The sequence below is a fragment of the Eurosta solidaginis genome, chromosome 1 (assembly GCF_040869045.1).
Source record: "Eurosta solidaginis isolate ZX-2024a chromosome 1, ASM4086904v1, whole genome shotgun sequence".
Taxonomy (NCBI): Eukaryota; Metazoa; Arthropoda; class Insecta; order Diptera; family Tephritidae; genus Eurosta; species Eurosta solidaginis.
This window is the reverse complement of record NC_090319.1, coordinates 70,070,463-70,088,773: the sequence shown is the minus strand read 5'-3', so window position 1 is coordinate 70,088,773 and position 18,311 is coordinate 70,070,463. Positions and strand designations below refer to the sequence as shown.

At 37.3% G+C, this 18,311-nt stretch overlaps 2 protein-coding genes across 2 annotated transcripts in view; one reads left to right on the top strand and one right to left on the bottom strand.

Annotated features, from left to right (window-relative positions):
* Positions 1–8,843, bottom strand: part of LpR1 (Lipophorin receptor 1) — a 1,438,611-nt gene extending 1,429,768 nt beyond the window's left edge. Inside the window, exon 1 of the mRNA XM_067758124.1 lies at positions 8,278–8,843. The gene's annotated coding sequence lies outside the window, so the exon portion shown is untranslated. The remainder of the gene's footprint in view (positions 1–8,277) is intronic.
* ort (ora transientless) overlaps positions 1–18,311 on the top strand; it is a 234,170-nt gene that overhangs the window by 36,692 nt on the left and 179,167 nt on the right. The gene's annotated exons all lie outside the window — the stretch shown is intronic.

Genomic DNA, 18,311 nt, shown 5'->3' with positions numbered 1-18,311 from the left:
ATTTGCAAGGTATGCATTTCCCATAGAAGTCGCAGCTCAACACAGATGTGTAGGTACATATTTTGTGTCGAGTTGTATGTAGGTATGTAAGTATGTATGCTTAAGGTAGATATGCATGTAAGTATGTATGCTTAAATGTAAATATGTATGTAAGAATATGTTTAGAATAATTTAATATAAATAAGCTGAAATATTTGAATAAAGACACATTCGAAATTCACTCATCAGCGTCTCAACACTGTTCATTCATTTTTAACCTTTTATACCCCCACTGAGTTGAAAGAGACAGGTGAGAGTAAACTTGACCTTGAAACAGTGATAGCTGGCGTGACTTGCTACGAAATGGCCAAAATCGCTTAGGCGGTTAGGCAACAATTAAAGATGATGGTGACGTGCGCTCGCAGTTAACAAACCTGAAGTAACTGCTAAACTGACTCCTAGAAAACCTCAAGTGGTTTAATGGACGACTGAGTTATTTTTGAATTCCTCGTACTAGACTGGATTTTCCGATTAGTTGTCGATCAAATTCTTGGCATGAACACATTCAGTCTTTGTGGGTGCCTGTTAAACCTAACCCAACCCATTAATTCAATATTTACAACATGATGAACGCTACTACGCAACCATTTTTTCTCACAATGATCTTCGGCAATGTCATGGTCGTACGCGGTCATTATCCAAATGGGGACATCACGCCCACAAAAGCAATAATTTTTGACTAAATATGTATTTCTAATGCAATTATTCGCACGCGCCGGGCAGTCTACTTTATCTTGAATATAGAGTGTCGGTCAAAAGTCTAAGTACATCCCCTGTTTCCGCTGGATTGAAAGACTAATAACTTATCTGAGAAATGTGTGAAGAAACGATCCATATTACCCCGAACAAATGTAATTCTACCAACTTCAGATGCGGAAACAGCTCCCCAAACCAAAAACACTGACATGATGGCAGCTTTACAGTTGATACCAAAGTCTTCGGAGTGCAGTATTTCTCTTCCTCCACACTTTTGTTCTTCCATCGCTAATGAAAATATGGAATTATGACTCATCGGCAAACAAAACTGTTTGCCAAAAATCGATACCCTTTTCCCTGTGCACTTTGTCAAACTCCAAGCGAAGTTTACAGCTTTTTTCACAAATAAGATACCTTTTGCGTGGTGTTCTGCTGTGAAAGTCGTTTTTCTATGTTGTTCTACAAAATTTCTTAACTCAATCGATATTTCTTTTCTGGGCGAGTGTTAGGGTGATTCAACCGCAACTAATAGCCGAGATACAATGAACTTTTTCATATATATAGATACGTTCAAGGCAATCTTATGCATTTTAGTAACATCGCCACCATCAATCTAGATGTTGCGTTTGTAAAATACATACAAAATTTCGCGAAGCACTGTTTTAGAAATTCTCACTATACAATATATACTTGATAACATATTTTGTGTTCTATTCACTTGTCAAATTGCAGCGAAAAATGTTTGAAAATTACCAAGTGAGAAAAATAATTTCACTTGCAAAATGTGAAAGCACCCTTAGCCAAATCAAATGTAAAATTCTTCGTCTTATGCTTTGCATGCAACAAAAGTTGGAAGATGTCTACTTTTTCATGTCAGATGGCGCTAGTGTCGCTCGATCTGCCGTTCTCCATAAAAATACGTGGAATCTACTCATAATATATAAGATTGTGTTAAACATTTCTGTATGAAAAACTGCTAACTACGCTGAAACTGATTTTGCAGTTTTTCAGTTGTTACAATGCAGATGAGTTTTCACTGAGAGCTTTTCATTCTAAAAATACAATCGGAGTTCTTGCCAAACACTGCCGAAGGGCGACCCAGTTTAGAAACACTTTCTACTAATTGAAAAACCTTGTTTCTAACATTTTGATGTTGCTTTTCCGGGGGCGTGAACCCAGGATCTTCGGTGTGGTAGGCGGAGCACCCTACCATCACACCACGGCGGCCGCCTATATAATATGTTTTTGATTAATTACGCTTCATTACTGCTATCAACCAGGTGTTTATTTCTCACAGTAAACAGCTGTTGGTTTTGGTGGTACTACCTTGGAGATTTTTTTCAACTCCACTGCATGCAATGTAGGATATCAACTAGAGAAATGTGTTGAATATTCATTTTAGAACCGTAAATTTCTCAAGATCTCTCGAAATTAGGATAATAATTGGAAAATATTGTAACGAATTTGCTGCAAATCCTCTTATTTGCAATCCTCTGCTAAGTTCGAATCACTAAACTGTTGAATAAATAACTCCAATATTGAATGATGGAAAAATGGCCTTTATTAAGTACTTCACAATAACACTCAAACGGTGCAACGAATAGCTTAATAACCAAACTGATATCTTAAAGGAAACTGACTTTCAAAATAATAGTGCTATTGCTCGCTAGATATCGTCCTACTCGTAACTGCTTGACAATTCAAATCAAACTGAATTACTTCTTACTCGCCTGCACTGCTTTTATAGTTTACGCTGCATACTTCTAGGCTCTTCGATTTCCAGAAGTTACTAGTTGTTTCGGCTACAAAATCGCCAGCCACTACGTGCACAAATTATTGCTCTCTCTTGTGACAACTCAGATAAGATATATGCATGTATTTGTGCATTGCCGCTCAGATGTTCGTATACGTACATATGTGTAGACGCAATTATTTATTCGTTTATGTAGATACATAATGATGAATTATTGATGTGCATTCACGTCACTGGTTAGCATCGGCTTAGAGACGATCGTCCCGATCAGACAAATCTCTCGATCTAAACGCCGCTAGCATCTCCAAATGAACCACCTTTCTATTTCGTGGTTTCCCAATGGTTTGTATGCGGTAGATGGAATTACTGATCTTCTTCACAACCTTGTACGGGCCTTCCCAAATGCACCGAATTTTGGCTGGAACACCTTTCCGCCGGTGAGGGTTGTTTAACAGTACCAAATCTCCCTCCAAGAACCCTTCCGAATTATTGTTCTCATTGTACCTGCGTTTGATCTTACTACTAATTATCCTTAGTCGTTTCCTCACACTCTGTTGTTTGACCAATGAACTACTTCGCAGAGCTTGCGCTTGACGGATTGGCTTGACAATATCGTTCCGCCGTTTCCCAACAGAAGTGCGCGATGGCTTGAAACCACCCTTGCATGCATCCTGCAAAATTCTTGCAGTTGTTTTAGTGCGTCCATTAGGGTTTGTCAATGCCGGTGTTTTTGTCGCAGGTACTTTTGATTTCGCTTTGTTTGGCCCATTCGTTTCATCAACCTTTACCTTTGACTTTCGTGGCCTTTGTCGACTTTTCTCCACCAGTACTCGATTACTGCTGAAACCTTTTTCCAGACTGAAGTTAATTGGCACATCCTGGTTCTTATAAAGCATCACCCTTTTCTGCATATCGATCTTGATGTCATGGTCAACCAAGAAGTCCACTCCCAATATGACTTCATCAACGATCTCCGCCACAACGAATTTGTGTAAAACCATGACCTTCCCAATCAGTACTTCACATATCACTTCTCCCTGGACTTGGTTATACTCGCCTGTGACCGTACGCAAACTTGCTCCAGGTAACGGTTTAACTCTCCTGTTGACTAATTCAGATCGAATCAAGGAATGAGATGCGCCCGTATCTACAGTCAGTACACGCTCCTTGCCATCGACATTGCCTCTGACGGTAAGACTGCTCGATTTTCTACCAATTTGCAACACAGATATCACAGGACATTCAACAGCCGGGGCAAGTTTTCGTTCTTTACTTTCGACACGCTCTTGCTCATTTCCGCCAGCTTTGCGGTTACCGCCACCCACATTGTTGGAACTATTAGGACCAAGATCGTAATGACGTGCAATGTGACCTGGGTTGCCGCACTTGAGACATTTAATAACTGCGGCATTCTTCTGTTGAGATCCCTTTAGTGCTTCCAAAATTGTGTCTACCCACTCTGGCCTTTCTACTTCCACACGGCGTGCTTTGAAGACTGGCTTACACAAAAGCGACGCTGTTTCCTGAATCAGAGCATGCGATACCGTTTCTGCGAATGTGGGTTTTGGGTTTGCATATGTCGCTCGTTTCGTTTCTACGTCCCGTATGCCGTTTATAAAACTCTGGATTTTTACCCTCTCGGTGTATTCCACAGGTGCGTCCGCATTTGCAAGATGAGCCAATCTTTCAATATCTGAAGCAAACTCCTGCAATGTCTCATTTGCTTTTTGGTAGCGGTTTTGCAACTCAATTTGGAATATCTGTTTCCTATGCTCGCTTCCGTAACGTCTCTCTAAAGCGCTCATCAATGTTTCGTAGTGGTTCCGCTCGTACTCTGGGATGGTCTGTAAGATTTCCGCGGCAGGCCCTTTCAGTGCCACGAACAGAGCTGCAACTTTATCTTCAGCATTCCATTGGTTCACTGCTGCGGTCTTCTCAAACTGTAGCTTAAAGACCTGAAAAGGAACAGAACCGTCAAAGGATGGTGTCTTTACCTTTGGATTACTCGCTGAAACAGCTGGGCGGTTTAGTTGTAACTGCTCCATACGACCTTTTAACGCTTCTATTTCGGCATCAATTTTGTCCTCGAGTTGTAAAATTTTTGCATCCTGCTCTTCCAGTTTCACAAAGAGCTGCGCTGATACCTGTTCCGAAATTTGTGCCGACATTTCAGATATACGTGCCTCTTGCGCTTCCAGTTGAGATGCCAAATATGTCTTCTGTTCTTCCAATTGTGTCTCCATCTTTGATGTAATCTGTGTCGACATTTCTGCCATACGCGTTTCTTGTGCTTCAATCTTCGATGTTATGCGTGTCTCCTGCGATTCTAGTTGGGATGCCATATATGTCTTCTGTTCTTCCATCTTGGATGTTATACGGTTCTCCTGCGATTCCATATATGTCTGCTGTTCTGCCAGTTGAGATGACACTGTCGATGTTTGAGCAGATATTGCAGCTAAAATCATGTTCAAGTCTGTACTGGTAACCGTCTGCGATGTTTCGTTCTTCTCTTCAATTTTTGTTGTCTCCTCGCCATCAAGATGAAAGACATGCTCTTCCACATCAATTCCTTCTGCTTCCATTGCTTCTCGTTGCCGTGCCTGAAGTTCGAGTTTAACGCCGCTTGTATTCAATCCACGGCTCTCCAACTCCTTCTTCAGTTGCGGGATCTTCAATTCACTTAACTTTGCCATGTCCTTGTTGTCCTCTAGAATTTATTCAACAATTCCTCTTCTGACACCAATTGTAACGAATTTACTTGCAACTCCTCTTATTTGCAATCCTCTGCTAAGTTCGAATCACTAAACTGTTGAATAAATAACTCCAATATTGAATGATGGAAAAATGGCCTTTATTAAGTACTTCACAATAACACTCAAACGGTGCAACGAATAGCTTAATAACCAAACTGATATCTTAAAGGAAACTGACTTTCAAAATAATAGTGCTATTGCTCGCTAGATATCGTCTTACTCGTAACTGCTTGACAATTCAAATCAAACTGAATTACTTCTTACTCGCCTGCACTGCTTTTATAGTTTACGCTGCATACTTCTAAGCTCTTCGATTTCCAGAAGTTACTAGTTGTTTCGGCTACAAAATCGCCAGCCACTACGTGCACAAATTATTGCTCTCTCTTGTGACAACTCAGATAAGATATATGCATGTATTTGTGCATTGCCGCTCAGATGTTCGTATACGTACATATGTGTAGACGCAATTATTTATTCGTTTATGTAGATACATAATGATGAATTATTGATGTGCATTCACGTCACTGGTTAGCATCGGCTTAGAGACGATAGCATCGCTCAGTGCTGCTAACATTCGTTACAATATTAATGACGTTAGAGATCAACTCAAAAACTTTTAATTTTACAAAAATTTTCAAAGTTGGATAGTAATTGGAGAATGAAATTGGATATCAACTCGAGAACTATGGGAACGTACCCAAATTACGTGACCCGTTTAGGGGGGAGGAGGGATATCTTTAGGTATTACACTTGGTCACAGGGGAGAGGGGAGGGATTGAGACCTTGTCACGTAGTCAATAATCTCTAGAAAATCTTTTTTTGTGGAATTTATTTCGCGTCAAAAATTTCCATGAAAAATCGTCAGAAAAACGTGCATGCATTGGACGACGTGTATCGCGTGCTTCGCGTAACGTGACGGGTGCCGAATTAATAAAAACAAATATAAATCAAATAAATTTTTTTTAAGTTAGCAAAAAATCATTTAAAATCATACTTATGAGCTACTACGTGAAAACTTACGGGGAGGGAGGGGGTCTTAAAATATACTACCGGTGGACACCGGGGGGGGGGGATAAATAGTTGTAGAAAATGGGTCACGTAGTTTGGGTACGTTCTCTATCTGGTTTAAGAATAATTAAGTAATGATGTTGGATATCACTTGGAACTAGATATACATATATGTTTCGCTGGAGAATTTGTTCGCCCATGTTTGTTGGCTAACCAAATTCCAGCTGTTGACATATCTACAAATTATCTAGATAATAAAAAACCAATGTTGTCGTACAAAAAATCCTACCCCAAATTCGGTCTTCAACTGTGACTGAAAAACTGCTCAGTAGTTTAACTGGAGTTTAAATTTGACTAGAGTTTAAGAAAACTTAGTTTAAGCTTAGCTTAACCAACTTCTGAAAAACAGGGCCTACATAAGTCGTAAAACTGTAACCACCGATTAGTAATATCGAGAGAAACCGGGCCTTAAACGATTAATAAAATTAAAGAAAAACAACTTTTTTAAAAATAAGCTTTTATTATTGGTTAATAAAATTAACTAAAAAGTAAAAAAAAAATTGACTGTAAAGAAATATAACACTTATAAGTTCATTGTAACCTTTAGTGATAATTAGGCTTTTTCGTCTGCGACAAAAAAATTCCATATTGTACATAATTATATATATATTTAACATGAAAAGTTTACACTTAAATTATTAAATCTTACAGTTTATATCACGGTCCTAATTGTTCTAATAAAAAGCTTGTTAAATTTTGATGGTATAATTAAGAACATTTAGGACCTCCTTTGCTTGCTATCACAATGTAACACGTTTTTATTAGAACAATTAGGACTGTGATATAAACTGTAAGATTAAATAATTTAAGTGTAAACTTTTAATGTTAAATATATATATAATTATGTACATTATGGAATTTTTTTGTCGGAGACGAAAAAGCCTAATTATCGGTAAAGGCTACAATGAGCTTATATAGTGTTATATTTCTTTATATTCAATTTATTTTTTACTTTTAAGTTAACTTTATTAACCAAAAATAAAAGCTTATTTTTAAAAAAGTTCTTTTTTTCTTTAATTTTATATTTTACTTTTTAGTTCGTTTTATTAACAAGTAATAGAAGTTTGTTCATAGAAAAGCTTTTTTCTTAAATTTAATTTAAATATGAATTTTTTTTTTTTTTATTTTTAATAGGGTGAAATATTGTTTAAATTACTTATGTAATCTTTACTTAGTCATTTGTAACGTTTCTCATCCTATCCATTTCTTTTATTGCATCAACATTACAAGGTTTCTTCGAAGTCAACTTTGAACAGGCAAGTTCTTCTATTCGAGTGTTAATTAACTTAAAATCATATTTTATTGTGACTTTTCCTATGTCGCGTTCAGTTTACAACTACTGGTTGCAGATCTCTGCTCTGTTCCATCGCCAAAAATCTGTAAAACAAAATCAAGTGCGCAGAAAAGTATGCAACAAAAAGTATGCAACATTTAGCGCTAACAGCCTAACTTCTACGTTTGTTGCATACACAAACAAAGCGAAGTTACCTGCATTCCTGAGGACTTAGGCTTTTATTCCCTTGTGAATACACTCTGTTATCGATTAATTTATCGAATTCTCGCAAAGTAATATTGCATTGTCATCTGAGTTATACATGTGTGCAAAATTTCAGCTCAATCGGACACCGGGAAGTGTATCAAATTTAACTTGCAAGTTTTGATTACAGACAACAGTCAAGCGAAAGTAAATAAAAGCTTATAAAAAAAGGTTTACAATTAAATTGTGTGTAGAAATTTTTCCGCAATGTTTTTGTCTTTTCTAAACAACAAAAGTAGGTGATGTATGTAGACTTTTGTTCAACACTGTACGTAAATTTTAGAATAAAGCATTTTTAGTGTACCATTTGTTGCTTTTTCGCACAAACTTTTGTATTTAATTTATGGCGCATTCACGCAATGTCATTGCATTAATTGTCAATAATTCAAAAACACACTAAACACCAACCGTCATATCACCAATACACTTACATTCTTATAGCAACACACGCATAGAAGTTTAGTGTTGTTTATGTAGACAGCGTTATGTTGAGGCACCGATATAACAACAAACACCCCTCGCTATTATATGGGTGGGTGGGTGCGTGCTTCAACTATGGCTGTTCTTGACAATCACAAGTGACACTTTTCAATTTACGTTGCGTTAAACGCAATGAGCAAACTAGCTGTCTATTATTAAGTGCATACACTACAACAAGACGTCACAAATTCTTTCAGATTTTACTTTTATCTATTAGATTTCACTCGAAAAAAAAATGGTGTGATAAATATTCTAGTAAATGTTTTATTTTTGTTGTTATTATTTTCAAATTTTTTCCTTTTTTAGTTGTATTTTATTGTGTATAAATAAATATACTAAATAAATATTTTTAAATGTTTTTATTTTCCGTTTATAAAAATAAATGTATTTTGTATATAAATAAGTAAATAGTATATTGCTTGCAATTCGCTTGATTTTGTCGAAAATATTATATTTTTGTTTTTCAAGTATTTTTGGTTTGCACTTTGTCTATTTTGAAATATTTTAGTAGCGGTCTAAACACGACAACGATTTTCGAAATACTAAATGGCCAAATTGAAAAGCAATAGCATGATGATGGATTGTCAAAGGAAAAGTCAGCTGATGAAAATAAGAAAACTTCCGAAATTTTGAAAATAGCAAATCTTATTTTAAGAGAAACATTTTTGCAAGAGTAAATTTTCAAGGCAGCTAGGAACTTAAGTATGTACTATAGGGTGCCTAAATAAATTTCTTTATTAAATTTTTGAAGTTATACTTCTTAAGGCGCTTTATGAAAATTTGATGAGAGTGGAATTTTAAAAAAGGTGACGCAGAAGTCACAGGTTGATAATGCAGTTTCTGTGTATGTTCGCTGTGAATTGTACGAGCAAACTTGTTTTGAGTGGGATGTGTGTATATTGCTGCCAGTGCTGACAGATTGACGACGCCGTCGTCATTTTGACGATTTTCAACTAGAATGACGCTTGGACGATTTTGTAATGAAAAATGACGATTTATGCTAACATTTCAAACAAATCCGTTTTCTATTCTACATAGTTGCGTCGGTAAAAACTGACTTAATGCTTTCTGTAAATGCCACAAGGACAGGTTAAGAATCCGTTCGCCTATTGGAACTTCGTTTGACAGATCAAAAGGTATCAATAAAGAAAATGTTAAGATGTTTTTTGATTTGCTTGAATGTTTGAGAAGCATAAATTTTCAGCCACTCACATTTATAATATAGATGAGACGGGGCTTTATGTTGTGCAAACCAAATTTTCAAAAGTCATTGGAAAGAAAGGTAAAAAGCAAATTGTAATAAGTTGCATGAGTTGCACTTTTCCTAGAAAATAACACAACGATCAGCTCATGAAAAATGTGTCACCTGGCTCTCGATCTTCTTGCCACTTATCAGGCTGGGTGCAGCTTGACATATTCGCAAAGGTTTCTTCATTTTCTCGAATTCACAAAACCAACGAAAGAAGATCCAATAATATTGATTTTAGATGGACACTACAGTAATAAATATTGAAGTGATCAACTTAGCTCGTTAAAACGGAGTGGTGATGATATCATTGCCTCTGCATTCCACTCATAAAATGCAACCGCTAGACAGCATTCATGAGCCCACCAAGACTTATTACAGTAACGAATTAAAGCGTTTTATGAGAGAAAATGGACGAAAAGTTGCTCGATTCGATTTAGTTGGTCTCTTTTCTAAAGCGTATTATAAGGTTCAGACTGGCCAGGTTGCAGTTAACGGTTTCGGGTGTACTGGTATTCTTTATTTTTTTTTGGTCAATTTTCATTTTATAATAAATAAAAAGTCACTTTTTGGCTCTTTCAAATCTATGTTTGACGTGACAGTTTACAATATAAGTTGAAATGACATATGCTGGTAAATGTTTACAATTGTTTACATTTATTTACTCCCGGGAGAAAAGGCTTTGAAGAGATTTAGAAGGTATAATCGAAACGGCTGTCGCCTTGTCCGTCCTGATGTCACGTTGTTTAAATTTTTCTCAAATTATTAAATAAATTATTTACAGTTGTTTACAATGAAAGTGTAAACAATCCAAAAAATGTTGTAAACACGCAACCCTGATGAGCACGTAACTGCCGCAAACAAGTTTTCGAGCAAAATAATGCAACTTCGGAGAGTGGACGTACTCTTACTTCACCGACAACTAATACAAATCGAGTGACTTCTCTAGAACCTGTGGCATCAACCAGTAAAGGAGTCGTTTCACCATGGCAGATTTTACTATTGCCAAAGATTAGAAAGCCAGTTGCTACCGTAACGGCTTTTGATTTACGGTTTGTTAAACTTCCAAATTTTCTTCTTCTAAATATGGGGGGTGCCACGCCCATATTCCAAAATTTTGCAGAATTTATGTTTTGCGTCATTAAACCAATCCACCTACCAAATTTCATTAGCTTAGCGGTATTCGTTTTTGAATCGTCTCATTTTGTCTATTTTTCTCAATTTTCGATATCGAAAAAGTTGGCGTGGTTATTGTCCGATTTCTCTCATTTTCAATATCAATCTATTCTGATAACGAATTTGGTGAAGATATCTCAATATTTGGCGGCCTCCGTGGTGTGATGGTAGCGTGCTCCGCCATCCACACCGAAGATCCTGCGTTCACGCCCCGGGTAAAGCAACATCAAAATTTTAGAAACAAGTTTTTTCATTTAGAAGAAATTTTTTTCTAAGTGGGGTCGCCCCACGGCAGTGTATGGCAAGCACTCCGAGCGTATTCCTGCCTTGCAGATACCGTTCGGAGTCGGCATAAAACAAGTAGGTCCCGTCCCGCCAATTTGTAGGAAAAACAAAAAAGGGGTACGACGCAAATTGGAAGAGAAGCTCGGCCTCAAATCTCTTCGGAGGTTATCGCGCCTTACATTTATTTTTTTATCTCAAAATTTGCTCAAGTTATCCTGGTAACGAACGAACACACGGACAGATGAATAGACGGACGGACGGACGGACATGGCTTAATCAAATTTTTTTTCGATACTGATGATATTGATATATGGAAGTCTATATCTATCTCGATTCCTTTATACCTGTACAACGAACCGTTATCTAATCGAAGTTATAATACCCTGAGTACAAGTACAGCTGGGTATTGTAGGGAAAATAGGAGGAGCACGACGCGAATTGGAAGGGAAGACCGGCGTAAATCTCCGCGGAGGTAAATCGCGCCAAGTCTTTATTTATTTTTTTTTAGTTTTTAAGGCAAACATTTTGTATAAATAGAATATTTTGACTTAATTTAATGCCTTCTATTCTCTTAACACCACTATTTATTTCACTGTTTTTTGTGTTCTGCTTTTTTTATAAACGTTAGCTGGATTCAACACGTGCCTCTTAATGCCTTGCAGATAATAACATTAGCTACACGCTGTAACAACGGCATATGAATGCACCTACTCATTCATTCATAAATACACTCACGCACTCTTTTTTACCAGCTGTTGGTGGCGTGACTGCCGATGAGCACTGCAACATAACCGTTTCTTTTGTGTTGCCTTTGTCGGTTCTCACTTGCTCTCAAGCACACCTGCATGTGCCCAGGCATCAATGAGATTGTTATTATACGGTACTTATTAACCAAGAATTCAACAACAGTTACTTTGTGTTCACTTTTTAATATTTCTTCTTTTACAATTACAATGAACGAAATTGCCGTTGCTGCTGTTGTAAATGATATATCAACTGCTCTAAGCGAAGTTAATTTACAAACGAAACATAAATGGCAAATGAAATGCCAAAAATGCCCAGTAATTCTTATGGTGAATGTTAACATTGGTGCTGCTTTTGGTATTTCTACTGCTGCTGCTGCTGCTTCTGCTGTTGGCGATTATGCTTTAGCCAATCTTGGTGTATCATCAGCCAAACGTCATTCTATTCACATCTAGTGTAAGTACTTAATATGTTGTTGTTCGTTTCGCTACTGCGCTATATTGTGCAGCATCAGTCGCCGCAATGACGACAGCAGCAATGGTAAATAGCTGGCAGCAGCCACCGTATAAGTGCTTTTAGTTGCGCGGACATTCTCATCGCATCACCACCACCATAACCATTCAACGCATCATCATTACCGTCATCATCACACACTTCTTATGCGATGTGGTTTTACTGCGTTCACATTCCTGCCTGCTTGTGTTTCGGCTGTTTCTGCTGCCCTCACCGTCTTCAAAAAAGTTACACGCGGTGTAGTCTCTCATATCAGATCGCCAAAATCACCGTTTTGTTTGCTCATTTAGCATAGCTTCACTGTACAGTGTGCGACATGTGTGTTGAACAGTAGTGCTAAATTGGAAGTTTATAATTCAAAAAAATGTGCTAGAAATATATACAGTTATTTACCTATTTATGACTGAAACCTTAAACGAAAAAATTCTCATTATAAAAAGCACTCTTAGCTATCTACCAGTTTTATGAGCCCGAAGATATTTCTTACAGTAAAAACCTGTCATTAGAGTATATCCTAGCGGTCAAATTTTGAATTCGACCTTTAAAAACTGCAGCGCTTTCAAAACTTGCAGTACTCCAAGACCTTATTAATGCTCGGTGTGATTTCATTCGCACCTTGGCAGCCACTGTTGACCGATATAAATTCGAGGCTGTGAAGGACTTTGTGTATCTGGAAGGACTTAGTTTATCTTGCCAAGAATTGCTACTCTAAACTGAGTAGGCAATTGAAAAGTGAAGTCCTCTAGAACAAACATCGGACTCTACAAGTCCTTATGTATGGCTCGGAATGATGGACGGTGTCGAGGAAAGTTGAAATGGTTTTTGAGGGTTTGAGAAAAAAATTCTCCGGACGATGTATGGCGATTATCGATAGAAGAATAGAAATGACACGTCTGAGCTTTACGCAGACATGTAGCGAATAAAAGCCCAAAGACTTTGCTGGCTAGGTCATGTTGTACGAACGAACAAAGACGCTACTGTCAAGAGAGTATTTCAACCGGCACCGCAGCTTAAAATCTGAGCAAGGGGGAGAGCTCCACGTAGATGGAAGACGACTTGACCGCCCTTGGTGCTCCCAATTGGCGTCAGTGATCGCTTAGGCGATTAATAATTCCTCAAACTATTCATCTGTATCACAGTCTCCTCAACACTCCAACGAACATTGAAAATTTACCTGAGCATCAGTAGACTTGGCGAGAGGTAGTTTCAGCACACAATTGTTGGGATGGCTTAAGACTCGTTAGTGCGGAAGCAGACTGCTAGTGGGCACAAAAAATTTCAAAGACAGTACTTATACCTAGCTATATGCTGTTCACATGAGCCTACTTTGACGACATCAAATATGTACTGGCACCCAAATGATTTACATATTTAAGTAGCAATCCAAATTATTGGGGAGTGTTATCGATGTTAATGTTCCTTTGCCGGATATAGATCCGGTACATTCTGGTAACAAGCACCATTAAGGTACTAGCCCGATCATCTCGGGAACGATTTAATATGACCACATTGTACCTTCTAGGGTATTCCACCACCTATTCCATGATGAACTTACGGTCGGCCCTTGTATGCCGGCTACTTTCAATAGCATCTAAACGACCAAAGATGTGTTTTGGATTTCCTATAATACCAACGGTCCCAACATCGCACCCGAACAGGCAACATGAAAATGCTCCAAAAAAGTTTTCCAAGGTTTTCCCTTAGCATTGGTCGATAAATCATCCGAGTGCATTCCTACAGATGAAAGCCTTATTTGTAAAAAATTATAAGTTTCACAACACGAATTGGGAAGAGGAAATCGGCCTAAGACTCCTTGGACTGAGGGGCTTGATGTATTGACCTTGAGTGCTGCAACCTGTTATGGAATCGCATCTTTGATGGAGCAGTAAGGAAGGCAGTCGGCATGATCTGGGGGTGCTCTGTGGCTAGTCATGTCGGCTGGGCGGGGTGCTTACAACCTTACTGTTCCTGCGCCATAACAAAAAAAGTTATATCATGCCTATTCAAAAAACTCAGCTGTCTAATTCAAAAAAACTGACAGAAGCGCAGAGCCGACTCAAAACGCTTATAATTCAAAATAAAACAACATCCGAGCGAACCGGATGCCACGGACAGACCGTTAAACATTCAAAATTTAAAAATTCAAAAAAAAAACTAAAGGCAAAAGAATTACCGAACCGGAAATGACCGGTTGCTAACGCTGGAAATCCAACTCAAAAAAAAACCGCTGAAAATTTAAAACAAAAACAAACAAAAAAAGAAATGGGCCGAATATATAGAGGGGCGCCGTGGGTGTTGTTGCGACGCCCGGTGCAAAACCCACCCTCAAATCCATGGCCACCGACGCACCTGAATTTCGGTGGCCCCTTACCTGCTTTACCTAGTGCCTTCTAAATAAAAAGGATTGCCAGCATTCCCATTTATAACTCAAATTTATTGACAATTCATTTCCTTGATTAGTTAAAAAAAAAAATGTTATAGCTAATAAAATTAAATTTTTTTTTGAACTTTTTAGTACTTATACCGCACCTCAAATATGGAGCATATTTATGTGAATAGCATGTGCTAAGACTCAATTTGACAATACAAAAATTTTAGAACAAATTTAGTACAAAATATATTTTTTTTATGAACTTTTTGAAAATCAGATAATTTACTCGTATTCGAATAGCTCGCGCTAAAAATAAGTTTGGTAACAAAATTTTGTTCGAACAAATTTAGTACTGAAGCTGAGCTGGGCATTATTCGTGTAAATTTGTATACATATTTCCTTTAATCTATACTCAAATACATGTAGTTCTTCTTTTTTTGGTTTCTGTTGCTTCATTGTTTCGTTTTACGTGATCTGAACACGATATTTATGTAACTTTAAAAAAAATATATTCAATTTATTTTTCCAGGTGGGTCTATTGAAAATATCTCTAGTAACGTTACGGACATTCGCTTTATCAAAGAAAAATTTATATCAAGAGGTATATATTAATAGATCCTGGGTTTAATCTAGATTTGTTTTCTTGCTTATAAGCTATATTGTCGTGCATCATGTTTTTTTTTTTTTTTAATTTAACAATGACGATGAGATTTTTAAAATGATCCTGCACATTTTCTTAAAAAAAATTTACATTACATATGTTTTTGGTGTTTGCGACTTTGAAAATTAATTTTCTTCACTCTTAATTAATACATACTAAATGGCTAGGTATCTACACGCATTAACTAACAGCACAATTCAACAATTGATACCTTTTTCAATAACCAAATTTTATTTCATGCAAAATCTGGAAGAAAAGTACATACAGGAGCTGAAGTCCAAATTAGGCGTGTCATTTTATGCTAGATACGTGGATGACATAATATGCGTTTTAACTACTAATAACGAAGAGCTCGTACTGGAGTACCTCAACAAACAGCACGGCAATATAAAATTTACAATGGAAACCGAAAAAGACGGAGGAATCAACTATCTAGACCTCACGATAAATATTGATAAAGAAGCCAAAAGATTTAACTATAACTTATATAGAAAGTCAACGGCCACAGATACAATAATACACAATACCTCAAATCACCCTCAACATCATAAAAATGCAGCATTAAGGCACTTGGTACAAAGACTTGAAAGAACACCTCTTACACAAGAGGCATATAAGAGAGAACTTGAGGTCATATATAATATCGCTGCAAACAACGGATATAAAAAAGCACTAGTAGATAAGCTCAGAAGGACAAATGGAGAACCAAAAAGAAATAATGAAAAAGAAAATAATAGCTGGACTACTATGACATATACTGGAAAAGCAACATATAAATTGGCAAATTTCCTTAAAAAATACAACATTAACACAGCATTCAAAACATCGAACAATCTAGAGCGAAAACTAAGAACTAACATTAACTCAGAGGATCCGTTTAGCACCCACGGCGTATACAAGCTTACCTGCGGATGCCAGCATAGTTACATAGGACAAACAGGACGGCAAATAAGAACGAGGTTCAGAGAACATATTAGAGATTACAACAAAAAAATACGGAATCCAAACATTATACCCGAGTCTAACTTCGCGAATCACATGGTCGAGAATGAATGTTCCCCAGCAAACATCAATAAAACAGTTAGGGTTCTTCACATACAAGAAAAGGGCCGACGTCTCAACGTACTCGAAAACATGGAAATCTACAAACAGAAAACATTCGACGGTAGAATAATAAACGAACAGATAAACACCATTTCTGACACAATATTCGAGCCTTTAAAACTTGTTTACAGGAAACAACTTAATCACACAGGTACAACAGACAAACGCACAACAACAAATAAACACAAAACAATTAACACACCAAAACAAAAAACCGACAAAGAAGGTCAAACGACTAAAATCACAGATATCTACCTACCCCAGTCAGCCACACAAATCGATTAGTAAACCACCCTCGGTTCTGATGAACACACAGCACATACACATAACTAAATATACACAAGCATCAATTTGACAATACCTGCTCATATACCTACGAACTATAAATACAGGACAAATGACAACAACAGATCAGAACGAAAATCGACACTGATGATGGCACAACGCCGAAACCGGTTTGTCTCAAAACCAAATTTGACAAGGGATGACGGAAAATCGTTCCAATATACATCATTTATCCACCCTGTCGGAAAATCAACCAAACAAGATAAGTCAACCAAATTTTACATTAAGTTTCAGCGCAAGTTAACGTACATTTCCGAGTTAAAAATTAGCACCAAAGATTATCTGCAAATTCAAATTCATTTTCTTCCTCTTTTTTTTTTATTAAGAAAAACTTGGATGAATTGTAAACCAGCTTCTAGATCATTTTTGGAAAAAAAATCGAAATTTTACTTCAGAACCTTATTAAAATGTTTGAGTATGCAGCTTTTTGTAATTCACTAATTTTAGGCTGGCATTACAAGGTTGTAGTCTAACCGAATTCCCGATGCTTTTTGACAATTATTATCGAAACTTTAGCTTACCATTGGAAAATTATTTCTATATGGAAGAAAATGTTAAAATGCGTACTCGCAAAGTTTGCAGATATTCAAAGTGTCTACTTAAGATTTTCCAATCTCTTGCCAAAACATCTTTGACTTTCGTTTACGTAGCTTTCGTTAAACATTTCTTTAACGCGTTACAGAAGAAAATAGCTAGGAATATGTGTTAATATCTTTTGCAGCTGTGATTCTACTTGCAGGTGTACATATGTACATCGGACCGTATCGGAAAAATCAACAACAGCAAATTTCGAGAAGGAAAAAAAATTTTCATTCCCCCTTTTTTTTCAAAGGCTTACGGCCGCATTAAGTACCTACAAAAAGCAACTAATACTAAAGGTATAATATTCCTAACTAGTCCGCATCACGGAACGAACTCACCATGTTTCACGGTCGTTGTTGTCGTATGTAGTCTTGCAGCAGACCTATGTTCGGGGCCCTGCTGCTGTTGTTGTTAAAGTAGGTGATGTTGCAGCAGGCCTATACGAGGCGGCCCGGCTGGTCGTTGTTAATCACGTGGATGTTGCAGATGGTGTTTCAGAGCCACTCTGCTATTGATAGTTAGGTTGTTTAGGAGCATACGCACCGTTAGCATTACCTCCCGCTTGATAATTTAATGGATTGCTACGTTGTTGACGTGGTGGTTGGCCTTGTTGTTGCCTACGACGATTATTGTTACCATGACCATTCGCTGCTTAAAATTATGATGATGATTGCAATGAAGTAAGTTCGTATTGGTATTGACCCCTAAACGAGCTTACGACGAAAGTAAGATCTTCAGTAGGCGCAGAAGTCGCGGAAGTTGTCTCCTCGTGCCGAATAACACTTTGTATATATATAAATATTTAAACGATTGTTTTACCGTGGTGGTGCTTGTGTACGAGGCTTTAAAAGGGATGGAGGCTCGTTATTATAATCGGGTTTACCCTTTTATCCGGAAATTAAAGCAATTCCACGCACGTCGTTGTTACTGAGCTAACTTAATATATTTGGCAGTGGTT